The sequence below is a fragment of the Argiope bruennichi genome, chromosome 6 (genome assembly GCF_947563725.1).
Source record: "Argiope bruennichi chromosome 6, qqArgBrue1.1, whole genome shotgun sequence".
Lineage (NCBI taxonomy): Eukaryota > Metazoa > Arthropoda > Arachnida > Araneae > Araneidae > Argiope > Argiope bruennichi.
Genome location: NC_079156.1, coordinates 73,949,039 through 73,971,486, shown reverse-complemented (window position 1 = coordinate 73,971,486; position 22,448 = coordinate 73,949,039). Strand labels below are relative to the sequence as shown.

At 29.2% G+C, this 22,448-nt stretch overlaps 1 protein-coding gene and 1 long non-coding RNA gene across 4 annotated transcripts in view; one reads left to right on the top strand and one right to left on the bottom strand.

Moving 5' to 3' along the window:
• LOC129971367 (uncharacterized) overlaps positions 1–13,067 on the bottom strand; it is a 33,097-nt gene extending 20,030 nt beyond the window's left edge. For 2 of the 3 annotated variants that reach the window (XR_008784791.1, XR_008784794.1), the window contains exon 1: positions 8,136–8,177. This is a non-coding gene — a long non-coding RNA (uncharacterized LOC129971367). Of the gene's footprint in view, positions 1–8,135; positions 8,178–13,000 lie in introns of those variants that run through there. The other variant, XR_008784792.1, reaches the window with a different exon arrangement.
• LOC129971364 (alpha-(1,3)-fucosyltransferase C-like) overlaps positions 12,928–22,448 on the top strand; it is a 71,590-nt gene continuing 62,069 nt past the window's right edge. Inside the window, exon 1 of the mRNA XM_056085060.1 lies at positions 12,928–13,385. The gene's annotated coding sequence lies outside the window, so the exon portion shown is untranslated. The remainder of the gene's footprint in view (positions 13,386–22,448) is intronic.

The window sequence follows — 22,448 nt, the reverse complement described above, 5'->3', positions numbered from 1 at the left end:
TTTACACCACAATTCACTTTTCCAACATCTTTTTTTATTACAGTGCAATACTTTAAACTGTACACTTAATATGTACTGACCTTTCAAAAAAATTATTACTTAAAAAGAAAGTCATAAATAAAGTTATTGTATTTACATTTTAGGATAAATTTTATAATTTCCAAGTCCAAAACTCCCAAACTTTTAAGTATTGCAATCTTTTTTTCAGAAACCCATTCTATAGGGACACATTTCACCGAAAAGAGACCAACAAGATACGTTCTTCCCAAAAGATGAACTTTCGTGAAGAAAAAAGAAGCATATAATTTGAAATTTAATAAGTATTTATACAAATGATAACAAACCGAATACATAAAAGATAACTAATTACTTCGAAATTATTGCTTATGCAAATTGAATTCAATTTCCCCTTCCATCTAATTTTTAATTAAATGGGCGGGATCTGACGTACTGCATGACAACATAACTTCAAGCGACGCCACGGGGTGGAACAACAGGTGACACGACATATGTTCATTTGAAAAAAAAAAAAAACTGGTTCTTTTTATATGTTATCCTCTCGAAAAGACAGTTGTTTTACTTCTACGTTTTTTCCACCGACATGAGGTTACTTATTCGCATATTGTGCTTCTATTATTATTAATTTATTTGTCAATTTGCTACCATTTGGTTTGATGTAGAATTTAACCCCACATCATAGTTTTGCAAATTGTGGAGATATATGTTCAAGATCTGAGGCCATCCACCAAAAATCGGCACGGAGTTCACTGTTTGGTACTCTCTTAAGCTAATTGTGGGAAACATAAAATTGTGCCCTTTATAAAATACTAGCCGCCTTTGGCGACCAGCCGGTTCGCCAATCTTAATGTTCGTTAAAATTTTAATAATTAAATATTTTATGCAATTCCAACTTTAATAGATTCTTCAGCAAAATATTTTAAAACTTCAAATTTTGATAGTCATATAATTCACTCATAATATTATAAAGGCCTTCAGTCATAACGTAATATGTATCTCTCTAATTTTCTGTTAGCACCCGTAGAATTTATGTTTTAAATTAAAGTGGAAAGAAATAATCTTCAATTAATATAATAATATTTTTTACTGAAACAAAGCATTTTTTTAATAATATGATTACTGATAATAGATCATTGAGCGTTTAAACTTTATGGGCACTAAAGAATATCTTTCTTAATTTATGTAATATCTCAAGAATTTGTCAACAAAATTTTCTCAGATTCATCATGAACAGATCGATTCATTAACAATGTTTCGTTTTAAATGCATCAAACACTAAGAAAATAAAATGAATCGTTTAAAATAATCGGTCTAAAACAGATTTAAAAAAACTACTTAAAAACGATGTACTTAAAACTATAAGCATATACAAAAAATATATATAACTAACATAAATACAATTTAATTAAAAAAAGCATGCAACTAACCTAAAAATAATTTAAATCATTGAAAACAGGTTTAAAAAAACTACTTAAAAAACGATGTACTTAAAACTATAAGCATATACAAAAAATATATAACTAACATAAATACAATTTACTTACAAAAGCATGCAACTAACCTAAAAATAATTTAAATCGTCCGTTCATAACGGTTGTCATGGCAACAATCAGAACACAGTGCGCATGCGTGAATTTTCTTCGCCAGTTACGTTAACGCAAATGCGTGATTTTTTCTACGCCAGTTGGGGTAACGCTATGCAGATTATACATTTTTAATTTCCTTTATTCTGTGTTATTTTAATTCAAAAGTACTTCAGAATGAATCTGAAACATGGATTAATTAAAAATGTTTAATTTTAAATGCATCAAACATTAAGAAAATAAACAGAATCGTTTGAAATAATTTAACCGAAAAATATTAACCCTAGCCTCATTACTGTTGGGAGAAAATAAAACGGAAGCCTTAGTCATTTGGCGGTGGAGAAAATGGAAGATTTTTTTGGCGGAAAAGTTAGTTTTTAATTAATAATTAAAATTCTAATAAAAAATTCGAAAAAAGGAACCCCAGGTGCACATTCCCGATCTCCAAGGTATACATGTACCAAATTTGATAGCTGTAGGTCAAACGGTCTGGCCTGTAGAGCGCCAACACACACACACACACACACACACACACACACACACACACACACACACACACATTGAGCTTTATTATAAGTATAGATGAATGCAGACACTTACAAAATAAACAACCATTAACATAAACGATGACTTAATTCTCCACACAAAACAGACAATTTTCGTCCTTGAGATAAAAAATCTTTAACAGATTTATTACTTCTCCTTTTTCTCGTATTTTGCATGTCACAACTTCTACACGGCAAGTAAGAAGTTTAAATACCAGACGCCAGCTTGCAAGGACTTGTTAAATTGCAGTATTTGTTCCATGGAGAGTGTTTCCGAATTCGATACGGCACTTAGATTATAACGGCATCGTAATTTCATTTTTTATTAAATGTATTAAATCATACAAGGGGTGTTCAAATGAAAAGGTACGAAACGACACTGAGGGTATAAATGAAGATTTTATTCAAAGTATACCCCATAGGCCTGAGCACAATGATGGTTTCCCTTTATAGGGAAAGTAGAAGGTTTCGTGTGTTATGCAGCTATTTTTTTAAAAGTAATATCCAACTAGCTGAATCACTTAAAAAGTTAACATAGAGCTAATCTTGTATAATGTAACTAAATTGTAAAAACATTCACTCTGACGCTGTGCATAAAAAACAAGCAAATAATAGTATACGACATGGGAATCGGCATACGAATATGCAAATGAGAGGAGGCAGCAGAGCAATTACAAAAGAAAAAACGTAAAATGAAAGAGTGTGAGAAATACAAAGAAATGCTATCAAACACAGTTGCACATTAAAAAAATCAATGAATCAAATCGAAATCAATAAAAAATCACAACCAAAAGCGTTAAGAAAAAATAGTTAATAAATAAGAATGGAGGTTGAAATTATGTACATAATCATTACCTTTGATGATATTCGGGATATACCATAGAGTTGAAATAGTTATAGAGGGGCTTCAACCCTATTTTGGTGTAGGACAAGATAAAATCACGTGACATCGAGAGAGAATTTTCATTCACTGTAACCGCATTTTCCATTCTCCATTACATTTCAATGGCAGATTATTTCTCGCTTTTAACTGTTAAATTTTACAGCTTATTTAAGCCACGATTAACTCATGCTGTGCAATTGGATGCATAGAAAAAGCTTCTAAGGATAGTCCTGTATCATTTCACAGCTATGCGCAATAAGCATATTCTATTTATATCCATTTTAAAGCAGTTTAAAATTTTGTAACTTGGATCACTCAGTGATTTTGATGTTATAATTGAATAATATTTCATAGTTTGGTTTAGTTATTATATTTAATTTAGTTAACTCATTATTAAGTTTCATTTAAACTTATATAATTGCATTATATTTTGCTACTCGCTTTATTTTAATCTCGAACGTGTTGCACGCGCTTGGCTGCAAGCTTGGCATGATTTTTTTTATCGCCAATACAAGTGTATATATAAACATTATTGACCGATTAATAAATGTGTATTATTTTAATGCAAATAAATTTCCTTATTATTTCTAATATGTTGTTTCTTTTTTACCATAAATATTCGAATCGTATCATACCGTGAATGATATTAATTCATCATTGTGAATGAAACAGTGAAACTAAAACGTATTGAAAGTTTTATATAGTAAAATTTTATAAATGTAGTAGTAATAATTCCATGTTTTTATAAATTTTATTTAAGATCTAACAAGAAACTAGTGGATATTCTAAAGATAAGAAACTATTAAAGAAAGATATGCTGTCTTTACAGATAAAAATTTTATCTGAATGTCAATATTTATTAATAACTTGTGGTATATACATACCCTAAAATCCTCGTTTTCGTAAAAATTTCGAATTTCTTTATTATTTTGCATTGCATTTAATATTTCAAAAATGATTTAATTTTGTTTCTGTGGCAGTTAGAAGCAATGTTACTGGCGGCAAAATTATAAATCAGAAGCGAATTATTTAAAACTGATATTAACAAAGGGAAGGCACGAGGTTTAAAACTGAGTTCGGGATGAGATTTTGTATAATAGTATTATACATTTAGAAGGTTTGCTCGTGAAAATATTAAAGTTCATGCGATCCTGGGCTAGTATTTTTTTTCTTTCTAAAATATTTTTAAATAATTTAACAGTTTCAATTAATATCTTTTCATTTTTTATGAAAAAATAAATATATATTCTCCTAATTCTTGGATTAAAATTTAAATTTTAGAAAGAAAAATAATTATAAATATGAATGCATTTTTTAAATATTAAAAAATAAAAAAAAAGAAAGAGAAAAGGTTTTGATCATTTTTATAATCTTTTTTATAAAAGTTTTTTTTTATCTGTTTGAGATAATTATAGAAGTATTTGAATATGTAATGTAAAATTAAAAGATTTTTTAGACAAATAAAAGAAATAAAATGTTTACTTAAAGAAGAAAAATAATCACTTTTAATTAATGCAAAAAAAACAAAGTAAAAAACTAAACATGATTTAAATAAAAAAAAATTCAGCTATTGATATTATGAAAAAGAAAAAAAAAATTCGAAACCAGTTTGCTTAGTGGAAGATAATCTCAAAACCAGAAAATAAATAAATAAATTTTTCACGAAATGAAAATCGACCAGACCCAATGCCGGGAAACAAAAGATTCGCGACAGATTTTGAATATGTCAAGATTGGCGAGATGTCGCCAAAAAAAGGTATTCTTACTCTCAGATTCTCCCTAAGTCATGTGACTCATGCTGGGCATATTTGTTTCGATAAGAAACATGCGACTAGCTCCCTCTATTTATATATCATCTCTATGGGATATGCAGCCTTTGTTAGCAGTACAGAACTCATCGCTGTGGTTCTGAATTATCAAGGCCAGTTGAATTTTATAAGTTTTGTTTAGGTTTAGGGAATTTATTTAACTTAGATACACGAATCAGCAATTTGTTTAATAATATAATAGATCCAAAGGTTGGTTTTATATCATTAAGATATAAAAAACTAAATTATTTACATTAAAGATAAAGATAACATAAAATGAATTTACGAATATGCAAAAGTACAGCATTTCAAAACTATATCGTATAGAATGTAATCGAAAAACCAATTTAAAATTCCATTTTTGCAAACAAGAAAAAGTACTTTGAGTAAGATGAAATCTTGTAAACATGAATCCATTCATGTGTGTGTTCCAGGCCATACGGAAAACAATATCATTTCCAATATACTAAACATAGCGACCGAAATCATTCAAATGAAAAAGCACATTGAAGCTTGTAATTTCTGACATCCCCCCCCTATATGAAATATAATCATAATATACAGTAAAAGTAATTGAAGAGAGGTCAAAAATCTTTAGCCCGAATGATTACTTGCGGAGTGCCTTCCCAGACAAAATACAAAGTAATGGAAAATGATCTTTGATCACTCAGCTGTAGCACAAATTCTGGGAGAATCAACCATTAATAATTGATTGATTCATCGAAATCTATATTAATGAAGAAAATGAACGTGACAAGTCCAGATAATTTCAGATATTGCTACACTTAGTCTCTCGTATATGATATACACGCACAAAAAATAGAACTGATAAATTATTTAAAATAAAAAAAAGAAATAATAACTTTAAAAATAAGATAAAAATGCAAAGACTTCTCCTTTTTTTTACTTTACTTGAAGAATAATTTCAATGTATAATTTAAAAATTTCCCATACCCAATTCTAATTGGAAGAAACAATCTGTAGAAAAAAAATGTTTCCTTTCATAATTTTGTGTGAATTTTACATCGACATAAAATAGACTATGTACAGCTATGATTGCTTATAACAATAGACAGTGGCATATATTGAGTAAATGAGACCTCAATCATCATTAGTGATTTAGGTATTGCATATGGTGATTGGAGCATAGAGTTTTTTATTCTCATTGTACATAGTTTTAAAAAATGTTATAAGCCTACTAATGATTTGTCTCCATGGCGTCCGCTAGGACTGGACTTGAGATAACTATAACCCGCTCTTAGCACCACTCGATTATTAGCTACTGACAGAGTGATAAAATAGTTGTTTCTACCTTTACAATTTCTTATGCTTTACAGATATATTCAAAACATTTAATACACAACTGTAGGTGATCTAGACAAAATGGAGAAAAAGTTATTTTTTTTTTCTAATTTCTAGTATTTTTTAGATTTCATGATGCAGTTTTTCTCACATTTTATGCACAGAAATACATGAATTACTTCTCATATCTACTATTTAATTATTTGCAGATTTTATATTTTTTTTATTCAGTGCTACATAATTAACAAAATGATATGCCTTACATTCGTGCAGAGTATATACAAAGTTCAAAGTTCACATATGTGTTTGTTTAGAATAAACCAAGAACTTTTATGATATCAACGTTTAAGCTTATATCATTCAAGAAAAAAAGAGACAACGTTTCTAGAATTATTTCTGTTGTCTTTCCTATGATGTGTGGTCAAATGCATGAACATGATAATAGTACATGGGTAAAATTTAAAATGTGGTATTTCCATGTAGATCCAATTCGTCTAAAACTCTGAATTAAATTTTTATTAATTATTTATTAAAACTATTAGTATTAAATTTCTCTGAATAAGAAAAGAATTACAAAACGTCATTGCAAATAGAGAAAATCGATGGGATTTTAGGGAAAAAAAGCTTTTAAACTGCTAATAAATATGCTAAAATCATGGAGCTGCAAAAACAGCTGCATCTTGAAAATCGAATTACTTACGTTGTATCGCATTGTTCGTTTCCAGTTCTCCTCATATTCAATGAAATTACTTTGTATTAAAAAAACAAATATTTCCTGTTGCAACACTGTTGAACGATTGTTACAAAAATAAACATAACATTTATATCAAAATTAACAAGTGAAGTAATGAATGTCAGCGAATTAAAAAAATATATATATATATAGTAACATAAACTTTTAAAAATTATATATTAAAGCAAAATCAAAATAATATATTTATTTTGCACTTTTATTTTTGTTAACGACAAAGATATCACATCCTAAATTGCAAACGATAGAAATCAAAATAATCAATTAAAAATAAACATGTATTTTAAAAAAGAGAGAGACAAAGACATTAGGAAGTTTGTTATTATAGTTTTAAATGTGTAAAAATAATTTACATGGAACCTTAATTCTCACAAAAGACATTGTAGATTTACGAAAAGGATATACCAATTATTCGGAAAAACATTTGATTTAAAGAAGAAATATATTTCAAACATTTCTATTTTAAATTAAGAAGAAATAATCAAATTATTACCTCAAAAAAATTTGAAAACTATAACTAAATTAGAATGACAAATGCATGCTTTTTAAATTCTTCGAAGTAACTGATTATATTTAAAGTATCTCTCAAGATATACTAAATTGCGTTAGACATTAAAAACGAATTTCATTTTAAAAATTCAATTGTTTGTTCTTTTCGATGGTGCATCTGTTTGTTTTTCCTTTCTAAGATTATCAGAAAATATTATGATCAATACATAAAATACAAAATATTAAATAAAAGGATTTCTATATAATTTTTTTAAATAGTGTTTTACACTGAATTAACATTACAGATATCTGTATGTCAAATTTCAAGGCTGCAAACAGAAGAAATTAGGTTATAAAATAATTTCTACATTTTAATTACAAATAATAAGTATTTTTAAAAACTTTTTATTTTTAAAAATTTTTACTATTTGGTTTTATTACACTTTAATAATTCATTATAATAAATATATGAAATCTTCGACCCAATTTTTTCACAAATTTTTTTAATAGATGACGCCAGTCGTATGGAATCAAAATTTAGTTGAAACTAATTAATTAATAGTAATAAAATCCTAATAACTATTAAAATTTTATAATATCATTAAGAACAGGTTACAAAAAAATTGCAAATTCTGATATTTCAAGATATCTCATCTTTATTAGCATGAAGTAAGTTTACTGAAATATGTGGAACCTTTCTGTTTTAGAATACTTTTGGAATGACTGTTATTCCAAAACCAATAAGAAAATATTTACCATTTTCAGAGACAAGGAAAATATTTACATTCTCAATAGCGCCCAATCTTTATACGAAATGAGTGTTTCGACAGGGAAATAAGAAAAGGAATTGAAACTGTCGGTAGGTGTCGTATGTGTAGGTGTATTGGGTGATAAAAGGAATGACTTTCTAAATTTCTGAAACTCAAGATCTAAACGTTCATTTTTGAAAAGAATCCTTTATAGTTGATATGTCAATCCAACCATGGGAAGAAAAGAAAAGAACAATTCTCTTATTTTTTTCCTTTCATCATTTTAAATTCCTTCTTTTATGTTTCATAATATCTTTGGAAACAATATAGCCTGTTTCTTAAAAGCTAGGAACTAGCATCATAAAAACAATGGTCAATATATATTCAATAACAAATGTATAGCCGTGAGACAGCAAGTCACGTTTCGTAGAATCATAATTGTCATGGGAATTGTTTCAAAATTGTAAAATAAATACAGGATTTATGAAGGTATAACTTCCGCATTTTACAGATAAGATGGCTTGTAAAACTAGGGAGCTATCATATCTTTGCACTAAACGTTATTTAAATTCTTTAAATCTCTATAGTGTTTTCTTCACTGCTATATCAAAATGTCGTATATCAAATTTGCGGAGCATTTTATTGATACAAATGCTTTTTTTTTTAGATTATATAGGAGCTACTAGGAGAGAATATGTGAGTTGCGTCTACTTTCATATCGACGCTTGTAATATGGGATCGTTTTATATTGTCATAATTTGCGATATATCGCAATGGTTTCAGCTATTACGTGAAAATTTCGTATGATTTGCTGTGTGTGGCCTTTGATATTAGTATCAAAGTGACGATATAAGATATATCCTCTTAGTCATTATGAACTGTTTCATATGTCGGTTAGAAAGAAAATTAGTTTAGAAAACGCTTGTAACATTTCTGATTTGGATTGGACTGGAGGAAACTAAAAGCCTTTGTTGTCAAGATTTGATGACATAAGATTGCTTTAAAGGAATTGATATCAAACTTACAGGATTAGAATATTATATTTTTCATTGAAGTTAATGCATAAATCTAAAACTACATTTATTATTTTTAAATTTTTACTCATGAATCATTTTTACTAGAGAATGAACATAAAGGATTTGAATGTAATTTTATTTATTCTTTTGTCTGGAAAGGAGAAAACATGATTTTTTTCGGACCAGCCCGATTTTCAGAAATATGGCCCATGAAAAACTTGCATATTTCAAAAATCCCAAGTATGGTTATTATTGTCCCTAATGGTGAAATTGTCTTTTAAAATCCACAGATAAAATTGATTTTGATTGAAAGTTTATCTCATAATAATACAAAGGGCATTTACATATTTTTAGAATAATTTTGGGGTAGTTTAATCACCATTTAAAATACAATATTTTTAATTGTTTGACCTGATATCCTTTTTCTGACTTAAAGTCTGAATCATGATTTCCATGGTACATAGGATTTCTGTAAAATATCTTGGATTCTTGATTTCCATTACTATTCTACCACTTTACCAGTTCTTCAACAACTAAAGGCACAATAATCTATGGGTGAAAAATCAAGGAACTTTGCAAAATATTTTGTTAAGGGTAATATTTCATACCTTAATCAATGCTCATTCTTTTAAGGAATGCAATAGTATTTTTCGAAGTATGACTTTAGCTTTGTCTGGATAAAGTTTCACTTTTTGAAAGTCATTGGGATAAAGAAATAGAATTTCTTCTGTAAATAGCGGACGTAAAACTTTCTCTTGTTAGGAAGTTGAGTAGATTTTAATATTTTCCTAAACTCTTCTTATAGTACTGCAGCTTCTACTGCAGCTTTCTTTGATGGAACCTAGTTTGTACACATTTCCTCCTACATTTTCGATAGTAAATATATCTATTTTTATTGCAATAATTTAGATAAATTTATGCTTCATCAATTATTACAATGTATTTTCATTTATCTAATTTAAATCGTTTTCACACAAATTTCTACGAACTGCTCTGCGTTAATCCACAAGCATCGACAAATTTGTTGAATATTGCGTTTTTAGCTTTTTTAAGTTGTAAATCCCATTTTATTATTTCATTTATTGTTGTTACAAATATATTTACAGACTTTGCAATTGGTTTTTGCTTCGACAGATTTTATTTTGTTACCAACAATTTCACTTTAGAAACATTTGAAACACTACGTACCTTTTTTTCGAGTACTCACTTGGAGTCTTCTTTCCATGCATAACGATTGACGGTTTTTCTGTTACCGATTCACAATATTGCTTAGTTAGTACTTTATAATTTTTTAATACCATATTTTTTAATTATTGAATAGGAATATTTTTCTTTGAAGAATGAAAAAACACATCTTTCAATCCACAGCATCTTTACACGCGTTATTTTAATAGAAGAATAAGTTTAAAAGTAGCAGACGATATTTTTCATTTCAAATAACAAACTGTTGCCAGAAATTTTTCGTCCAAAATGTTTGCTTTAAAAAACAAATTCTTTATCGAAAGCGTTTTAAAATGTTTAAATACATTGTGTATTTGATTTTTTTCTGCCTTCAACTTTTTCTTTTGAATATTTTGAATAATTTTGAGACAGAAAACCTTTTCGCTATTTATTAGATGAGAAATGGAATAATGAATTCTTCCGTTTCAACAACTGAGTTTCAGATGTAATCATACTGTTTTTTAAAATTATGAATATCTGTTCTGTTTCAAATATAGAAACTAATCAATAATTTTTTTGTACTTATCCTTTTAAAGGAGTGAATAAGTTTCAAGAAAAACTAATAATTAATTAAACCATTAAAATTTATTATTCTTTTTTAAAAAAGTGAGTTCGGCTTCAAATAAGATCAATGAATTTCTTTTTAGTATTTACTCTTTTTTTTTTCATGAAGTTAATCGCAATTGCATTTCATAAAAAGATTAAAAATCAATAGGTCAATTAGAAATTTACTTTATTTTTTAGGAAATTGAATCACAGTTCTGTTTCAAGCACGACAGATATTTAATTATTTTCGAAAAAGCAAAGCATACAAAAATTTTAATCAATGAATCTCAACTCAAAGCAAATTACTCAATTCAAAATTCAAATAAGATAAACAAACTAGTCGATTATCCAGCATTTACTTTTTTTTTTTCGAGAAATAGAGGCACATTTTACTCCATGTTTATTCTTTTTGAGAAAGTAAACCTTTCTCTGAATCAGATAAGATGCTGAACGAATAACATGATATTCATTCTTAAAGATATTAAAATCTACAGATAATATCAGGAATTGGAGGAAAAGTTAATAAGTAATGTCTATTAGAAACTCATTAAACAAACTTTTAACAATATTTACGTCATTCGTCCTTAGTTTTTCAACATGGACATTTTTTGAAACTCACTAAGAAGAGTTTGGCATCTTTTTTTAAATTTTGTACTATATAAGAATTAAAAACATATGCCAATTAAATATATACACCAAAAATATTTTAAGCAAGGTATGTGTAAAATTATGTGCTTTCCATCATTTTACATTCATTAAAAATTTTAATATAAAAATTTTGATTACCATTAAAAACAATTCATTGTACCGTTAATGGCAGTTTAATGTACTTTGAGAAACATTGTTCAAAGAAAACTCATTATTTTCATTAGAAGAATTAACATAATTGATGAAAAACATATCATTTCAAGCAAAAGGAGAACTGTGTCATCAAAATGACTTCTCATATTGGTGAAAATAGTTTTATTAATTTTTGATAAACTTCTAATTTACCGAAACTTTATCAAACATTTTCAAAAACTATTCTTTAAGCACGATGAAAGCTGTAAAAGTAATTTCAAATTCCTTTCAATACGAAATTCAAACAAGACCAAAGTATATCTAAATATTTTGAAGTATTTGAAACACTGGAAACATTCAAAAATTAAATATCATAAAGATATGCATTTCTTGATCAGATGTTTTACAGATCTTAACTTTTGTTTTCAGTGAGTTTGCATTTTAGTTTCATTAATTATGATTTAGCACTCTAAAAATGCAATGCAGTATAAATGGAAAAGAACCTTGTGAAACTTAAGAAGAATTTTCAAGTTATTAAATCATTTTTCAAAATAATTAAATAAGTAAGATGAATATATAGAGAAGTAATTACTAAGAAAAAATGGAAATTTTAGAATTTGTTTTTAAATCTACGGTTCAGATTTTGAATTTATTGCAAGAAATGACCCCTCTCCAATTAATTGGAAAAAAATTAAGGTAATTAGCAATTTTTGTCCAGGTTTTGGAAGTGTTAGGAGGGGGGGGCGCAAATAAGTGAAAAAATAAAGACCATTTTAACTGTAAATGTTTTTATAAGAAATTGAAAAGTAAAACTTTAATTAGGTTAAAGTTAATAAATTACTGAATCTTTATATATCTATCAGGAAAAAAAGTTGTCTCTATATATATATATATATATAAAAAATAGAAAACTTGAATAAATTGCTATGTGCTTTAATCAAGGAGTGTAAGAAAAATTCAAAATTTGCGCCAAATATAGGTAATATAATATTCTTTAAATTATTTAATAATTGCATTCTACCCTTATCATTCAATTACTCGATAACGAAATTATTGAATAACGAATTATTCAATAACTGATTGTACCCCGAATAATTTGTTTTCACCCATCAGTTTTCACGCAATGCCCTGTCACTCAGCCGATTTCGCGCCAAAAACCACTCCATTGGCGCACTTCTTCCCGTCTCAAGTTGCCGACTTGACCACCAGGTTCCTTCCCTAGTTGTGGTTGCCATAACAACGCTTAAACATTTCGCTCCACGCTTTTGTCGAAGCGTTCAAAACAGAAAAAAAAATATATACATCTTACGGTATGCGGTTGCAATTCTCCTATAAATGTGGATGGGCATTTGGAAAGGCGAGAACTTAAAGTGAAACTTTCGATTTTCCGAACTTATGGTTCCTACCACGCTAAATTTATACAGATCAGGGAGGTGAAACTAGAAATGTAAATAAAAAAAAGAACCGCCATAACTTCTTTTTTTCCATACCGTGAAGTCCAAGGCCACCGTTTCGCTTGGGGTACGCAGATTGAAAGTTCGAGTTCGGCGACTGCTTTTTCGAGCAATTTACCTGGCTTTTCCGTTGTACTTTTCAGTCGGAACTGAATCACCCCTTGCACGTGGAGCGACGGTAGTGGTTGACAATGACTTTCAAAACATAAACATTCAGCGATTTCTTCATTTTCAACAATGGTAAGTCAGTTTTTTTCATAGTTTATTTATTTATTGCTTTAACTTTTTAATGAAATTAATTAATTATAATAATAAGTTTTTTGTTATGAAAATAATTTTTTTTTGTAGAGGATTTTAACACGTTCTTTATGATTCAGATGATTTTTTTATGATTTTATTTTTGCTTTAAAATTATTAAAAAATATATGTATTTATTTAAAATTATTTAAAAATATTGTATTTTTATTTGTATTTATTGGTTTTGAATAAGAAAATATCTATCAGTTTTCTAAATTTCAAATAAACATCTCGAGTTGTCTTTCATTTTATGTTTAAATAATAAATGTAAGAAAAAAATTTCAAATTGAATTTTGTTTTTAAAAATATTTTTTAAAGATTCTTCATCCAAATGTCTTCCCAAATTTAACTGTTAAAAGTGTCTTCTCCTCTGATTATATTTATTATAATTTTTAAAAATTTATTTCTTATTCTGAGAAAAATTTAGATTTATTAATACATTGATTTAAAATGAAAGGCACAATAGAAATATTAAGTTAATCGCACCCTAGTTTTTAAATCGTTTATTCCAAAAGAGCTTATTTTTCTTTGATGAAGTATGTTGTGAAATAAGCATCAGATGTTTCCGAGTAAGTCTGGGCTGTCCTGGTTTTACCTGTTTCCCCGACTCTATTCTTCCTTACCCTCTCCCTCCCTTTTCGATATCTTAAACGTCCTGGGTTCAAGTCTAGAACATTTGATCTCTTTATTTACACTAAATAAATTGTTTATTAAATTGTAGAAAAATACAACAGCTTTAAAAATAATCCAAAAATTGTGTGTGTGTGTTTTTGGTATTGTTACAAAATTATTCTGATATACCATAGACAGTATATATTTTTATTCTTTTTGTGGGATTTTTTCCTATTAATTTTGAATAAAATATCCTGAATTATAACATTTTCTTGTTCTAAATTAAGAATTTTGTACTAAAAATTTTATGAAACTGATATTTAATTTAATTTTTAGAAATTAACTTCTACTGAATTCTTCTTCTCAAGATTTTATAGAAGATTTTATATTATCAGCCTATTTTGGTAAATAATCTTAATTCCACATCGAAATTGTTTTGAATATTGCTTAATTTCGAGTTTAGGATTGGTGAGGGGGGGGGGGGTATTTAAACTCCAAAGCAACAAAAATAACCGGGACAGCTATGCTTTTCACTTTTCTGTTCAGCTTTGATAATTTAGAGCGAATCGTGTTAAAATGCAGTAAATCTGGTCACTCTCTTCTTAACATTTTTAAATAAAACATTCTTTGAGATAAATAATCTCATCTGGCGAAACAATGCAGCATGTTTTTTCAACTCTGCGTTCATCAAAATTTAAAAGCTTTCGTCCGATGCGCAATGAAACACGTGTTTGTATGTGGACAAGTCAGTCTTTTCCTGTTGCATTACAAATCAGGGACATTTTTTTTTCTTTGTAATATGATTTGTGTGTGCTGTTGCGGATTTCCTCTGAAATCATTTATTTTATTGCTTTGTTTACATCTTCATGCAAATAGAGAATGTATTATTCTAAGAGTCGACATGCGAAAATCAGCTTGAATATACTAAGTTTAAACTAACGTGTGTGGTCTCACGAACACTTTCTCTCATACTATCTAATAAGGGGGTCAATAATTACTAAGTTTAAAACCTTGGCTTGAATTTAGAATTTTTAATGACTCTATCGTGTCAAACTAATTAGACTTTAGGCGAATACTCCCTGGCATGCAGTTAATAGTATCTAAAAATGAAATTTGTGTTTGAGATGCATTTTTCCTAATCGATTGAAACAAATATTTAGTCCAAAACTACACTTGTATTCATACCATATTTGATATATTTAAGTAATTTCGTTTTTGAGTTACCGTGTTTACATGTTTCTAAAAGTACAAACTGACAGACGGTCAACCCTTTATTATATATGGCACACACTTTTTTAGGTGTCTATACTATAGATGTTAAATCCTTAACACGAATTTTATCCATTTAGCTCTCAGGAGCAATCAGGGTTAACTTATATTCGAACAGCTGGACAGACAGACTTCCTTTTTTCTGATTTTGGTCAAAATGTGATTGAAATCTACAAATTTAGTTTAAAGATCATATACCGAATTTCATCCGTCTAGCTCAAAGCGTTTCTGATTTATCTTTGTCACAGACAGACAGAAAGACGTTTTCCAAAAAGGTCTTTTTCTAACTCACGGAAGTCTGAAACGTAGAGATTATTCAAAATCTTATTTTTATTGAAGAATGTTCATATTTATTTTTATGAAAATTCCAAAGAAAATATTCTTTAAAGTTAAAAGAAAGTAATATTGGAGCAATGGTAAAAGACTTGATTTGAAATTGTAAAAGTTTTATTTATGATCAATATGATTTCAAATGAAGAGGGTTTTTTTTCTCTGATTAAACTGTGCCGTTTACGACCCTTAACATTTCTCACCTTGAAAACATTGTCCATTCAACTCATTTTTCATATTTTATTCCATTCCTTTTCCTCTTAAATATAAAATTTTACACGCCGATCTGCAGCGATTCTGTTACTGCATTTCTATGTGTAATCATGAACCTCACCTATGTATATAAAATTACAAATACTTTACAAATTTTCTATGCACAAATGTGCGTTACAAATTTGCTATGTACAAATGTGCGTTACAAATTTGTACAAATTTGCTATGTACAAATGTGCGTTACAAATTTGTACAAATTTGCTATGTACAAATGTGCGTTACAAATTTGTACAAATTTGCTATGTACAAATGTGCGTTACAAATTTGTACAAATTTGCTATGTACAAATGTGCGTTACAAATTTGTACAAATTTGCTATGTACAAATGTGCGTTACAAATTTATACAAATTTGCTGTGTACAAATTTGCTAACTTTAATCTGAGATACTCTAGAATTTAGTTGATGAGGGTAGAGAATCAAACTGAGACAATGATTCCCCGACCGATATTATTTAATTGTTGATGTCATCTGATCACTGCAGCCTAAACATTAATTACAATATTGCCTGCACGTAACGCCTGTTAATAGGATTCAAAACAGCTGCGATAGTGAACTTCCATCGTTCATCAACCATTTTACTGCGTTATGTTAAAAGATGAATACTCAAACATAATTCTAATCAATCTAAATTTCGGGACAAAACTGTTAAAATGGAATAACTGAATCTATAGAACTTAGAAATTAGACGGATTTAGTCAGAGGTTAAATTTTAGAAATTAAATTCGATTATTTTTTAATGCGATAAATTTTTAGCGAAAACAAATGTGTCTACTTTTAAAGAATTACAAACGAGTTATTTTATTAATATTGATGTTCCGTTTGAAAGAAAAAGTAAGGCAATTTCGGATTGTGTCTCGTAATTTGGAATCTCGTCATTAGGATTAGAAGACGAGGATGGTATCTGATCAGGGCCTATCCTCTAAACTTCTGTACCGTACTAGAGGGTAAATGTTTGGCCCGTGATGTTAGATTTAAAGAGCCCTTGATCCGCTTTCAAGCCGGATCTTCAATGAAATCAGATCTGAAACCTGTGGCTCTCAAACCCCAGTCCAAGACCTTACCAATAGACCACTCTAGCCCGAGTGGCAATGGGTTAATTCATCTGGCTTTTCTCTTTTTCTAGATATCATACTCACTTGCACTCAAGGAAAAAGACAGGAAAATTTCCTATAAATGAATTTCGTTAAAAATGTTGTAGAAACGTTACTTTAACGTAAATACAGGATACTAAATTTTTTCCTTCTACTTTAAAGCGTTTTGAGTTATCTATTTATAAACGAGATAAACAGATATAAATCCAACAATAAGTTTTCAGGCTCAGTCTGAAATGAGAAGATTCATCAAAATTTCGAGTTATAATTTTTTTTACAGTTGTCGAGAAAGTAAAGGTAATATAGCTGACGCATTTACATCAAAACCGGCACAAATCAGCGAAATCCTTGAACCATGTGCAATTCTAACTACTCCGACAGGTAGGATCACTTTAATAAAATTGAACTATATACATGCATTGACCGTAAATGATGTCGATTTATTCATTATCTGACAGATTGTATTCTACAACGCTAATTTTTAACTTAAATGCGCTCCTATATTTGATTTCTTACATTAGATTAGGGCTAGTGTTTGCTGCTGAATCAGGTCTGCTGAACTTAATTTAATCTCAAATGGATGACAGCAGCAACTTCTGAACTGCAAGTAAATATAGCAGATTTAACGTTATCAGTTATGTGCAGTCTACGACTTAAAATATAGTCTCATACCTTGCGATATGAATTTAGAAATTTGTAAACAAAATTTTTATAGGTTAGTGAAAGAAATTTTGTTAATAATTAGTCGCCTTTGGTAACCAGCTGGTTCTCTCATAATAAACTGGATGTGTTTACTTTCAATTAAATTTCTTATGCACAATATTCCTTATACAGTTACGAAAATATTTTTAAATACAAATTATGTCAGAAATCAAAGCTATATTAGGTTAATAGCCTTTCTCCTGTTCTGTTCAGTGTACATGAAACATCGAGTCGAGTCCTATGATCCATAGCTCTATCAAACCCGTTATTGTTCATTTACCATTTTACTTTTACTGTAACTCACTTTCTTATTCTTCATGTATTGTATACAAATATTAAATAGACCCTTCTTTCTTAGCTGTCAAAATTGGAAGAAAATCACGCGATTAAATATTTTATGGAACAATTAAAACGATTCAAATTTCACTACAACAATGTAATCTAGTTAAAAATTAAGCCAAAAAAGATATACCTTTAAAAAACTTCCAAAATTAGCATTGTATTTAAAATGGAATCATTAAAAAATAATCGTTTGAGTTTTAAGATGGTATGACAGTTATTTTGGTGTGTATTAGTTTTTGATGTTATCGCAGGGAACGACATAATTTTATTTAATTTTTATTAAATTAAAATTTTAAAAACTCGTTTAAAACAAGTGCACATTCCCACCTTCCAAATTATATATTTTCCAAATTTTGTAGCTCTTGGTGTAGCCATCTCATCCGTACAGCAACAAAACAAAAACACAAGATACATCGTGATTTATAATAAAGATTTGCTGAATTAATAGTGATTCCAATTAGTAAATTTCATTTGATTTCAAACAATTATGGGTAATTCTAGTGCAGCTTGTCTATTAAAGCAAGTTTTATTTATTTTTTATTTGTTCCTACATTAAAGTTCGTTGAACGACGAAAATTGAGAAAAATTGTAATAAAACAAAATTGGAAAAACAGAAAAAAGAAACAAGAAGTAGAAAATACGCGATCTGTGATTGCACTAACCTCTGAAGGTGAAAACTAAATATTATTTCCTCTCTTTCACTGTTGGCTGAGCTGCTCTGGATACAGACCACGCTTGGCATACTGCAACCTACAACGCAATGTTTTTTTGTTTGTTTGTTTGTTTTTTGCCTTTTTTTCTAATGTAAGGTTCACCTTCTCTTTCTTGATTCATTTTTCTGAGCTTTTTATCTTTAGCTATTTTATGGTTCTGGTTGCTCTGACGGAAACTCATCGGCTTTTATATACATTCATTTTTATTTATTAGAAGTCATTTTATGAAAACCGATTTGTCGGTACATACAGACATGCTTCTTGTAAGTAAATTTTATCCAAATATTTCAAAGTTCATTACTAATAAATGTAAAAGGTACCAGCGGATGTATACCTTGTGTAATCTCTAGTAAAGTCGTTATCTCGCTTCCGTCTGCATAAAAATTAAGGTATTGAGCAAGACTGTGAACTCTTCAAGTGCTCAGATTTTTATTTTCAAAATTCCGCACATAAGGGCTTTGTGTTTTGCAATTTTTTTTTTTTTTTTTTGATCTGCTGATTGAATCCGAATTGTGATGAAACTAGACTACAATTTTAATGGTAGAATCACATATCAAATTTCATTTATCGATGTCGTTATATTTTTAAGTTCTGATGCTTACGTAGTTGCGAAAATATGAACCGACAGACGATGAATCCTTTCACAGATTTGGTTGAAAAATTTGATGAAAACCAGAATATTAAGTGCTAAAATTGTATACCGATTTTCATTTATTAAATCTGATGCGTTTTTTAGCTATCCCATTGCCGCTGTGCAAAGGTATAGACAAACATAGCACCGCTTCATGCCTCTGCAACTATAACCTGCTGGTTATTCAAACAGTTTAATGAGCATGAAGTGGAAGATACATCGAAATAACGCTCCTGTTCTATCCATCGCTGTGACTGTTGTTCGACGTCTGACACGTATTGATTAAAATTTGGTAAAGGGATTTTAATATTGGATAAAAGAAAGTCGAGAGCAATAAGCTGGTTGAAATTTTGAAATTCAAATGAGAAATGGCAGTGGCTTTTTAAACAAACTATCCAAGAGAAACTGAAATACTTATCCTTTCTATATAAACAGACAAACAGTTTGTAAGTGATAACAAAATTGACTGTCTATGCCTTGATGAGTTTGCCATAAAATGTAATACAGATTTAAAGTTCAGATGTCAAATTTGTGTATCGAATTTTATTCATCAATTTGTTCAAGTTTCACGGTTATCGCGTTTTGTTGTATTCGGGTTGCCAAACAGACTTAACTTCCTGTGAATGTATTTCATTCGAAATTCGATATAAATCCATAAATTTAGTATAAAGACTGAAGTATATGGTATAAATACATACCAAATTTCATCCATTTACCTAAAAGCGTTTCTTAGCTATCGCTTTTATAGACAGACAAAGAGAGACAGTGGAGATTCTTATAAATCTGGAGTTTGATTATTTTCTTTTAATGATTACTATAGGTGTTTTCTTTTTGTATAATCCGTCTATGATGAAGTTAAAAGTAACAGAAATTTTCACCTCATAGTAAAGTAATAGAAGTTTAGATCTCACCGTTTGGGTGTATTAAAAAAAAAAAAATGGCATGGCATTTGCGATGTCACGTGATCACGCATCGGGGTGTGGTCGCGCAAGACCCGTGATTTATTTATTACTTTCTCGACAGATCGTTATGCGATCTTTCTCCCTCCTTTGAAAGCTGACAATCAAAAGATGAAAGATGGAGCTGGTATATCTGGAACTTCACGAGCTGTTAGCGCTCAACAAACAACAGTAACAAGGTCGCTATGCTTCTGCTCTTAAGGCGTGTTATGTACATTACTTCCAGAATCAACATACTGTAGAGGGAATGTAATTGTATACTTTTTGAATTAAAATATATTGCCATTAAATCAGCACATTTAGATAAAAGGAGAGGAATTAGTGGATATTTATTGAAAAAAACGTATTGTAATTTCAAAAACTTTATTTATTGCACAAAATATTGAAAATTATAGTTATAGTTTTATTGCACAAAATATAGCAAATTATAGTTAATTATAGTAATTAGTGGATTATTTGTAAAGTATGTGTAATTAATAAGACACTGTAAAGTATAGACCTTTGATTTAGAATCACCAAATTTGGCACAAATATACTTTAGACCTCAGAGCGATTTTATTTTAATTAACTAAAATGTCACCTAGATTTTGGTGTACATCAAAAAATTATTCGTTGAAAAAATTCTAAATTTTTCGTTGGTTCAAAGTATTTGTTTAATGATAATAAATTAAATATCCAGTTCATTTTGGTATCAGATTTCAGATTTTTTTTCACCAATGAGTATAGTATATTTCACACTCCAGGGCACATATCAAGGAATTTTTCTTAAAAATATGAAGTTTATGCAGTCATGCATAATACACATAAGTTGCTTTTTTTCTCTCTCTTTTTCTTTGTGAAGAATTCAAAGAGAAAGTATTGAAATAGTTGAAATAGTCGACCTCTAGACTTTGACGAATCTCCTAACTTTTAAATCGAGACTTTACTAACTCCAAAATACATTATCTTGAAAATATACCTGTTTATAAACAAGATAAATCTAAAACGAAATAAAGTAGAACAGGAAAATTTGGTATGAGGTCTTTGCACAAAACTATTAAATTTTATAATTTTTTTAAAATCCGTTAATTGATATTTTAATTAGCTGTTTGCTCGCTTATATGTGAAGTCGATAACAGTTTCAGTTATATTAACGTCCCGTTTGAAGCAACACTAGGGCTATTTTGGGACGGACCTCGTCATTTTGAACCACGGTCAGATGACGAGAACGACACCTGAGCTAGCACCCCGCTCTCCACGCCACACCAGCGGGAGGACGTTTGGTCAGGACGGATTTAACGTGCAACAGACCCCCTTACACGACGGTTCTTCGGCGAAATCGGGTCTCGAACCTGAAACCCTCCGGTTCCGAAGCCGAGATCTTACCACCAGGCCACCGCTGCTTAAGTCTGTAACAGAGAAAACGAGTTAAGTGGGTTAAATTTGGCTTATATTTTTAACACTAAAATTCTAGATAAATGCCAAATATTGAACCAAATTTGCCTTCTTTGTCCATTCGTATGCGAGAACGGGAACTCAAAAGCGCAACAACTTATTTAATTAAGTTTGGTGCGTGATTTTGGCACACGTAGTATAAATTTGTGTGGTATTTTAGATTTGGCTGGTGAAAAAGAAGAGGCCACATATTGCGCATCTGATTCTCTGAACTATATGACTCTATAATCCGACCTGATTCTTTGCACTATAAAACACTAACTGCGCACCTGATTCTTTGGAATATACATATAACATTAATGCAAATCCATTTTCTGTACTATAAAGCACTAATACCTTATTCTCTGTACTATAAAACACTAATACATTTAAGATTTCCTGGAATATGTGACACTAATGCGGAACTGATTTTTTCATTCTATATAACTCTAATGCGTCCCTGATTCTTTTTGATGTATGGCAATAATGAAAATCTGTTTTTTTTTATACTATACAAACTAATACGTAGCTTATTCTCTGTCTTACATAACACTAATGGAAACCTGATTTTCTATATTATATAACACTAATGCGTACCTGATTATCTCTACTATAAAACTCTAATACATTAATAATTTTCTGAAACATATGACGCTAATGCGGAACTGAT